A 9,144-nucleotide genomic window follows, 5' to 3' on the forward strand; every position below is an offset into this window, starting at 1 on the left:
TCCCTCAGTCCCCACCTGTTGGGCCCAATGCCGACGACATTCACTCCACCTTTCTTAAACCCCTCAACAAACAAATAAACCCCCTCGTCTCTCTTCTTAACTCCTCCTTTTCCCTCGTTCACACCGCTTCTAACACATCTCGATGTTGGCTTTGCTTGTCTTCCTCTCCACCATTCTATGAAGCAGTCGGTTCTCCTGACCCTATCCGAAACTCTACCTCAGCCTCCTCCTGCCGCTGGCAAACCACCACGTTGACTATCACCTCTATAATAGGGCAGGGCTGCTGCCTTGGCCATGTTCCTGCTAACTATACTCAATATTGCCTTAATTCTTCTCATGATCACTGTGCCCTCTATCTCCCAAAAAACCGCTTGAACATCAACGGTTACACCGGCCATGGTGGCTACGGTGTACTCTACACTGCCTCTGGTAATCTCTCTGCCCGATTGACAGGGCAATACTTCATCCCTGGGAACAACTCTGTTTGGGCATGTTCTTCTGGCCTCACCGCATGTGTATATGGCGATACCTTGTTACGAACTAACGCCTTTTGTATTCAGGTGCTCCTACTCCCCAAAATCTCCATCTATTCCCCTGACGAACTTATCTCCATCCTAGAGCCCCCTCATTACCCCCTCAAGGCTAAGCGCGAAGTAGTGACTGCTGTAACTTTATCAGTCCTACTGGGCTTAGGTGCGGCCGGAGCCGCCACCGGTGTGTCAGCCCTTGTTGTCAATGATCAGAACCTGCGTCACCTTAGTGCTACCATTGACGCTGACCTTCGCGCTATCGAACAATCTATTGTGGCGCTACAAGATTCCCTTACCTCTCTATCCGAAGTGGTTTTGCAAAATCGTAGGGGTCTCGACCTTCTGTTCCTCAAACAAGGGGGACTGTGTGTTGCTCTAAAGGAAGACTGCTGTTTTTATGCCGACAACTCAGGAGTAGTATTGGACTCTATGAAAGAGCTAGATTCCCGTTTAAAAACAAGGGAATCGGAGCGCCAACAATCCATGTCATGGTATCAAAATATGTTTAGCATTTCTCCGTGGCTAACCACACTGCTGTCCACTCTGTTGGGGCCCCTCCTTTTACTGATTCTCGTATGCACCATAGGCCCCTGTGTGCTGGGTCGCGTTCTCCGCTTCTTAAAGCAGAGACTTCATACATTGGACTCAGAGGTATCCGAGACAAAGATTGCTGTTCAACACCTGGTCACTGCTGTAGGTATGGAGAAAACACCACTCTTGGGATGGTCCTCTGATAGTGAATCGGAAATGGACAAGGACCCCCAGTCACACTACCCCCCGGAAGAGGAAGCTGGGATGGGTCTCCTTGGACTGAAGAGTCCCTGGCTCCCCGACTCAGACCCTCTGGGGGGAGGACTAAATTAAATAAAAAAGGTAGAAATGTGACGAACCTGACTCCATTACTGCACAGCTAGATTGCACGTCTCTCACGTAGCCTCAGAATGCTGTATATTCCCTTATAAGGGCATGACTTGTATTTCCCTATTCTCTTTGTACTCACTCCCCCGCCCTGATAGAACTGCTGAATAAAAGGAGGTGGGGGCGTGGCACGCAGGAGGCAGCACCAGCATCCTCCTGAGATGTAGCGTCTCTCACCACAAAAGAATCCTGTACCTACCATTGTTTTTTCGACCTCACCCTTGCGAGGGAATCGTTGGCTCATTCCCCCCCAGGGAATCCCATAGACCGAAGGGCGAAGGACTGGTCGCGCGACGCGACACTCCCCTCCTTTCAGAAAACCTTCAGCTTCCTTGTTCTTAAGCTTGAGACATCTGTGTTGCAAAACAAGAGGATAGGAAGCAGTTAGATGCTTCTATATCTTTTTGATGCCATCTAGTTGTATTCCAGATTTTTGCAGCACAGATATACATACATACATACATACATACATACATACATACATACACTTTATAGGCTACCCAATCAGCTTAAAATTGAAACGTTTAGTACTGTATATAACAATTATTTTTATGTGAGTTGTAGTGATTCTTTTTCAATGTTATACTCAACTTTTGATGAAAAAGCTAAATAATTTTATGCTTGTAATACTGCCATCCTGAATTGTAATTAACATTGATAGAATATTTTTTCTTTCTCCTTTCTAGTCTCTATATCCTAAGCCTTTTAAATAATAGAATGTTGATTTTTAAACATATTATACAAACATAAATGTATGGGAACAACACAATTTACTAAGGTTTATAACAACATAATTTGTTGTTGTTTATTCGTTTAGTCGCTTCCGACTCTTCGTGACTTCATGGACCAGCCCACGCCAGAGCTTCCTGTCGGTCGTCAACATCCCCAGCTCCCCCAGGGACGAGTCCATCACCTCTAGAATATCATCTATCCATCTTGCCCTTGGTTGGCCCCTCTTCCTTTTGCCTTCCACTCTCCTTAGCATCAGCATCTTCTCCAGGATGTCCTGTCTTCTCATTATGTGGCCAAAGTATTTCAGTTTTGCCTTTAATATCATTCCCTCAAGTGAGCAGTCTGGCTTTATTTCCTGGAGGATGGACTGGTTGGATCTTCTTGCAGTCCAAGGTACTCTCAGAATTTTCCTCCAACACCACATTTCCAAGGCATTGATCTTCCTTCTCTCAGCCTGCCTTATGGTCCAGCTCTCGCAGCCATATGTTACTACGGGGAACGCCATTGCTTTAACTATGCGGACTTTTGTTGTCAGTGTGATGTCTCTGCTCTTAACTATTTTATCGAGATTTGTCATTGCTGTTCTCCCAAGGATTAAGTGTCTTCCGATTTCCTGACTGCAATCAGCATCTGCAGTAATCTTCGCACCTAGAAATACAAAGTCTTTCACTGCTTCTACATTTTCTCCCTCTATTTGCCAGTTATCAATCAAGCTGGTTGCCATAATCTTGGTTTTTTTGAGGTTTAGCTGCAAGCCAGCTTTTGCACTGTCTTCTTTCACCTTCATCATAAGGCTCCTCAGTTCCTCTTTGCTTTCAGCCATCAAAGTGGTATCATCTGCATATCTGAGATTGTTAATGTTTCCTCCAGCGATTTTAACTCCAGCCTTGGATTCCTCAAGCCCAGCATGTCGCATGAGGTGTTCTGCGTACAAGTTGAATAGGTAGAGTGAGAGTATACAGCCCTGCCATACTCCTTTCCCAATCTTAAACCAGTCCGTTGTTCCATGGTCTGTTCTTACTGTTGCTACTTGGTCATTATACAAATTCTTCAGGAGGCATACAAGATGACTTGGTGTCCCCATACCACTAAGAACTTGCCACAATTTGTTATGGTCCACACAGTCAAAGGCTTTAGAATAGTCAACAAAACAGAAATAGATGTTTTTCTGAAACTCCTTGGCTTTTTCCATTATCCAGCGGATATTGGCAATTTGGTCCCTAGTTCCTCTGCCTTTTCTAAACCCAGCTTGTGCATCTGGCAATTCTCGCTCCATGAATTGCTGAAGTCTACCTTGCAGGATCTTGAGCATTACCTTATTGGCATGTGAAATGAGTGCCACTGTTTGATGGTTTGAACATTCTTTACTGTTTCCCTTTTTTGGTATGGGGATATAAGATGATTTTTTCCAGTCTGATGGCCATTCTTGTGTTTTCCAAATTTGCTGGCATATAGCATGCATTACCTTGACAGCATCATCTTGCAAGATTTTGAACAGTTCAGCTGGGATGCCGTCGTCTCCTGCTGCCTTGTTATTAGCAATGCTTCTTAAGGCCCATTCAACCTCACTCTTCAGGATGTCTGGCTCTAGCTCACTGACCACACTGTCAAAGCTATCCCCGATATTTTTATCCTTCCTATACAGGTCTTCCATATATTCTTGCCACCTTTTCTTGATCTCCTCTTCTTCTGTTAGGTCCTTGCCATCTTTGTTTTTGATCATACCCATTTTTGCCTGGAATTTACCTCCCGTGTTGATGGGTTATGTCATGAGCATTGATGGTGAGCAGGAGAGGGCCCCTATCCAGGGGGGAAAACGCATGCGTAGTAGCGAGAATTTGAGCTGTCATTCAAAGAGACACAGAACAGACCCACCTTGACTTTTGGGGTTTATCTGTATGGGTTTTCTCACGCTTCTTCAGTTTGTTAGGATTTTCTGTCTAATGTGGCAGGAATAAAACACTAGAGACCTATTCCTAGTCTCGGCGTGGTTCCTGCTTGTTAGGACAGGTTATTTCCAAAGTATTTGAAAGGCAAGCATGATTAGTACTAAATATTATTCATAAAATTGCATATTCTGATTCATAAGGTTACTGTGTTTGTTAAACTCCTTCACAGTATTATTTCCAATCCCTTGACTAGCAATCTGAAATCCTATCAAGCTTGTGCAGCTGTTGGTGTTCCCATCTTAGAATCATTCTGCCAATGGAAAAGAAATGGCTCACTTAAAATTCCATGGGAAATATTGATCAATAAACCACACTGAGGAAGTTGGATGTTGCTATCCATCACTAACAATTGTTCAGCTCCTTTTTCTGCAGAGAAAAGGAATGTGAAAGATAATTAACAAAGTGGAGGACATTCTCATTAGTAAGTTGATGTCTCAGCACTATCCCGGAACTGATCGATATTGGTGTCTATAATTTCCTCAAATTGTTTATGAGCTTTTAAAAGTTTTAAATGGCATAATATTGCCAGAGTTGTATTTTTCCCCTTAATCTATTGTAATAAATCCAATGAGAAAAATAAATAAATAAAATTCACCAACTCTTGGGTGTTATCTTTTATTATATGAATAGTTTTGCCCATTGCAAAGGCTATGATATATAGCTGATTCTTTCCATTAAACTATCTAAAATGACTTTGTCATTATGATTTCACATGAAAGGACAAGCTTATACAACCTCTTAAGCAATTGAAGAACGAAAATAAAAGAGATGGCATTGGTATACACGGATATTAAAGACAGGCTATTTTTAATGTTATTCTTTATATATCATTACTGTATAAAGAAAGTGGCAACAATTACATCCAGTATTTTGCAGTTACTTCTGGGGACTTGCAAATTATGTGAAGTTATGACCATGTAACATTTACAGTATCTCTAATACTAATGGTACCCTAGGGTTCAACATCTTCTCCCCTCCTTCAGAACAATCTGAAGCACCACTGCCACCATGTCAGTCAACCAAGTTTTAGCCATTCTGTTTCTCCGTCTGCCCTCTCTCCTTGCCATTACTCCCTGCAAGTTGGCAGAATTTTTCTTTGCTGCTTGACCTACCTTCTCCATCACAGTAATGGTAGCTACTCCTCCCCAGGCAAAGCTATTTTAGTTCTTCCCAGCTTTTCATTCCCACAGCTCCTTCTCTTGTACTATACTCGTTTCTTTCTTTCATACGGGCTTGCACACACACTAGCTGGAAAGGAAGCAATATGTTTGATGAACAAAGGGACGTTTGTCACACGTTCAGAAGCAGAGTGGGCTACAGATCTGTCAGATGGTTGGAATTCATGAGCTGTTAAAGTGAAATGGGGGTGGGGGGAAACCTCCCCTCCCTTGCCATCAGCCATTTGAAATCATCTTAGGTAAAGCTCTCTTTGCCACTCCAGTGTTGCAGGATATCCAATCCAATCAATCTCTCATGTTGAACCGCTCCCAGGGAGGGGTAAGGAAGATGTGGCAGAACCCAACAACCGGTTCTGAAGTCCTTCTCATCAGAAAAAAACCTGTCCAACTGATATTGTTGGTAAACCATCTGTTTTGGAATAAAGGGCATGACAATCTTCTCTGGAATATGTATACTCATATATTGCAACCATGTGATTACAAAAGTCAATAAGCCTCTGGCAGTTCTTAGCCTGCAGTGTAGAGCCTACCCTGAAAACAGGCTTAAGTAAGCGTATTGTCAGTCATAGGTGGTTGTTTTCCCATTTGGAGCTCTGAAGAAATGTTTAATACAATAAGCCTCCTGGCACTTGCTTCTTAACAGAGCAACAGCTGATACATTCTCTAAGCACAGGAAACATTTTCCTAAACTTAAGGGCTGTGGAGGGTGGCATACAGAAGATAATGTGAATTAGTGCACCCATTTTACTCCAGGAGGCAGTTTTACAGGATTCAATAACCTCCTTCTTCTGCAATTGGAAAAAAAAAAAAAAGCTTAGAATAAAATGGATAACAAGGCAGAACCTAACAAATGGGAGGAACCATTTCTCTAAATACAGAGTTCTATGGTCAATATTCATTTTTTAGGAAGGTATATATTTGACTGAAATATCCATGGATTTTCTGACTTGAACACTGGCTATCAAGTTACAAATGTGATCTAGACTTTGTTACACATTTGCAATGTTTCTGCATTCCCTGAAAAGCACTTAGTACAACTACCAACTTAAAAAAAAGAAAAGGAATTGTCATATCTCCCTGTCCTGTCCATGCTTAGAAGGCAGACTTTCAGTGCTGATCCATTAATTGAAATGTTCACAGACACCATCTAGTTATTTTTTTAATTACTGCAACTTAAAAAAAAAAAGCTATGGCTGGAAAGATCAGCCCTTCTGAGTCTCTCATTTCAGCATGTGTGGGGAGCAACTCCTGGTGTGTTTTCAAAGAATGTCTTTTACCTGGACACCAGTCTAAGCTGTGGGCCACTGAGCATGTCAGTGACTGAGATTGTACTTAACGCAGGTCAAACCTTTTACTGTTAGAATGACAAATGTAGAATGCTACGATTGTCTTATAATCATTCAGGCTTCAGGTACCCCACCTTTCTTTGCTGTCACAGATACACAGTAAAATTTGTAGTATATGCATGAACTGATTTTGTAAAGCAATAAACCTCAGTGTCTAAATGGATAAACGTTTGTGTATCTGATATGTAAAATGGTAAACGGAATGACTGCAGAATAGAAAAACCAAGCAAGCATCACATTATTGGGTTCTTGAGGTTTGGAGGGTGATTGAGGAACTATTCAGAAAATGAAACTGCTGAATGTTTCTTAGCTTTCTACTTTTGAAGCAAAGCTCTGCTAGAGCCAAGACCTTTTATAAGATTGGTGCATGTACGTTTACGGGCCACATGCTTCTCCCTTATGATATGCCACTCTTAGAAATGTTCCCATTGCCAGTCACAGCAAAGGGTTGTCCCGTCACCATGCAAGAAACAAAGGGGGCTGACTCCAGTAAAGAAAATGCAGTTACAAAAGAAAAGGCTGCTTGTTAGAACACTCAACTTTGGTCACTTTGCCCATACAAATAAAGAAGAATTTCAAGAGAGAAACTCATGGAAAGCCATCTTGGCTATTCTGGAGGCAACCTGTGCATATGCACATTTCCATTCTACATTCTAAATCTGAGATTACCTTACCAGAGAAATGAACCAAATATATATCTTTACATTACAAATGGACAAATCCATATTTCTGCCATAAGCAATTCCACCTGATGTTTACAAGTTAGCCCAATATGCCGGGGTATCTTCCTAAATGCTAGCAAGATCTTCTTTATTATCAACACCACAAAAAAAGAACTGTAGATTTAGGAAGGGAAGCAAGGGAGAAGGACCGTGCCCATATTATTGCGCTAAATGGTGCCAAGGGTTATAAGTTCAGTGACTGAAAAGTTATCCCTCTTGTGCTCCTTCTTTTGGAAACCTTCTCATTCAGTATACTGAAGAACAAGTATTTCCTCCAACCTGAATCTTTCCCCATCCAGGATTCTAAACTGTTTGGGAAGGCTTTTGAACCTGATGTCCTCCACATCTGTCTTATTGAGTTTCTTGTCATCCATTTGGCCATGGTGATAGAGAATGATGGGATTTGCAGTCTAACATTTAGAGGTCCCCCATTTTGAAAACTATTTTATGATCCAAACTGACTATCTTTCCAAACAGATAAGCATGGCAATAGTCTACTTTAATATTAAAATGAATAATAATCCTATGGCCACATCCTTGAGATACAATAAGCCTTTCTGAATACCATGTGGAAAATAAGGAAGTTGACCTTGACAGACATACGCAAGAATCATTACATAAGCAAAGAGGGCTGAAACATTCTTTAAGTCTTGAGGAGCAAGATAGCGTTCAGAAGTAGCTTAGGAAGGCTCCTTTCTGAATAGCTGGGGTATAAGAAGGAGGCGAGGTAAAGCACAATCAGGCCTGCAAGATTCTGTGACTACAGCCTATCTCAATAGTTCTAGTTTTCCTGTGGGGTTGGTTTTCTGCTGTAATCTACCTAGTGGGGTGGACATACTGTTTGACTTATTTTAAAGAAATATGCATCACAGCATGCTGAAAAAATACTAAATATCAATAGTGAAACAGCTGAAAATGATGATAGTACTCTAAATATGAAAGTGATGTTCCTGCATAGGAGATTCAGATATAATCCTTTGTCTTTGTCCATGTGTCTGAAGATAAATTCAGTTTCATGGAATTGTAAAGAATAAAATTAAAAGACTTGCTATGATGCTGCAAACTAATATTTTCCTGGATTCTTATTTTAAAAAAACAGTTTGGGAAGGATTAAAAAAAATGAATTAGCCATAGGTATACATGGTGAACAGTGATGTGTGACAAATTCTGCTGCAGATATTAATTAAATCGCTGAGGGGCTGCAGAAACTTTATTTAAAGCAAAATAACAGTGGCATCTGGAAGTGTTTATTAAAAACCAGAAAAAGTGACAGAATGGGGACATAAAAATTTAACATGAAACATGCCAGTAACACAAACATCCACATTGTTTATAAGGATGTACTTTACCTTAAAAAAATGGGTTGCTCCCTCCCCTGTATTTTAAAAGAAAGAATTTTAATTTTAATACAAGCTTTGGTGCAATCTGGTAGGGAAATCACATTTTTGTTTAATAAACAGGATTGTGTCTATGTCTGTCTTTATATGGTCTTTTCGCTCAACAAATATTATTCAACCCTTAGTTCCCAGAAATTTCTAGCTCTACAAGTTTGTATTTGCATTAAATTACCTTTATGTAAACAGACATTCCTTAGAAGACTCAGTATTGCCAAAGCAACTTGGAGAAAGAGAATTGGGTTTAAAATAATTCTGGTGATTAAAACTTTATTAGTGACTAGTAAGAGTTATGTGTTTTTCATAAATCTTAAGAATTTCCACACTCTCTGCTTGCTTAATACAAGCCTAGATCCTTTATCAAATCAATATGGA

The sequence above is a fragment of the Candoia aspera genome, chromosome 1 (assembly GCF_035149785.1).
Source record: "Candoia aspera isolate rCanAsp1 chromosome 1, rCanAsp1.hap2, whole genome shotgun sequence".
NCBI lineage: Eukaryota > Metazoa > Chordata > Lepidosauria > Squamata > Boidae > Candoia > Candoia aspera.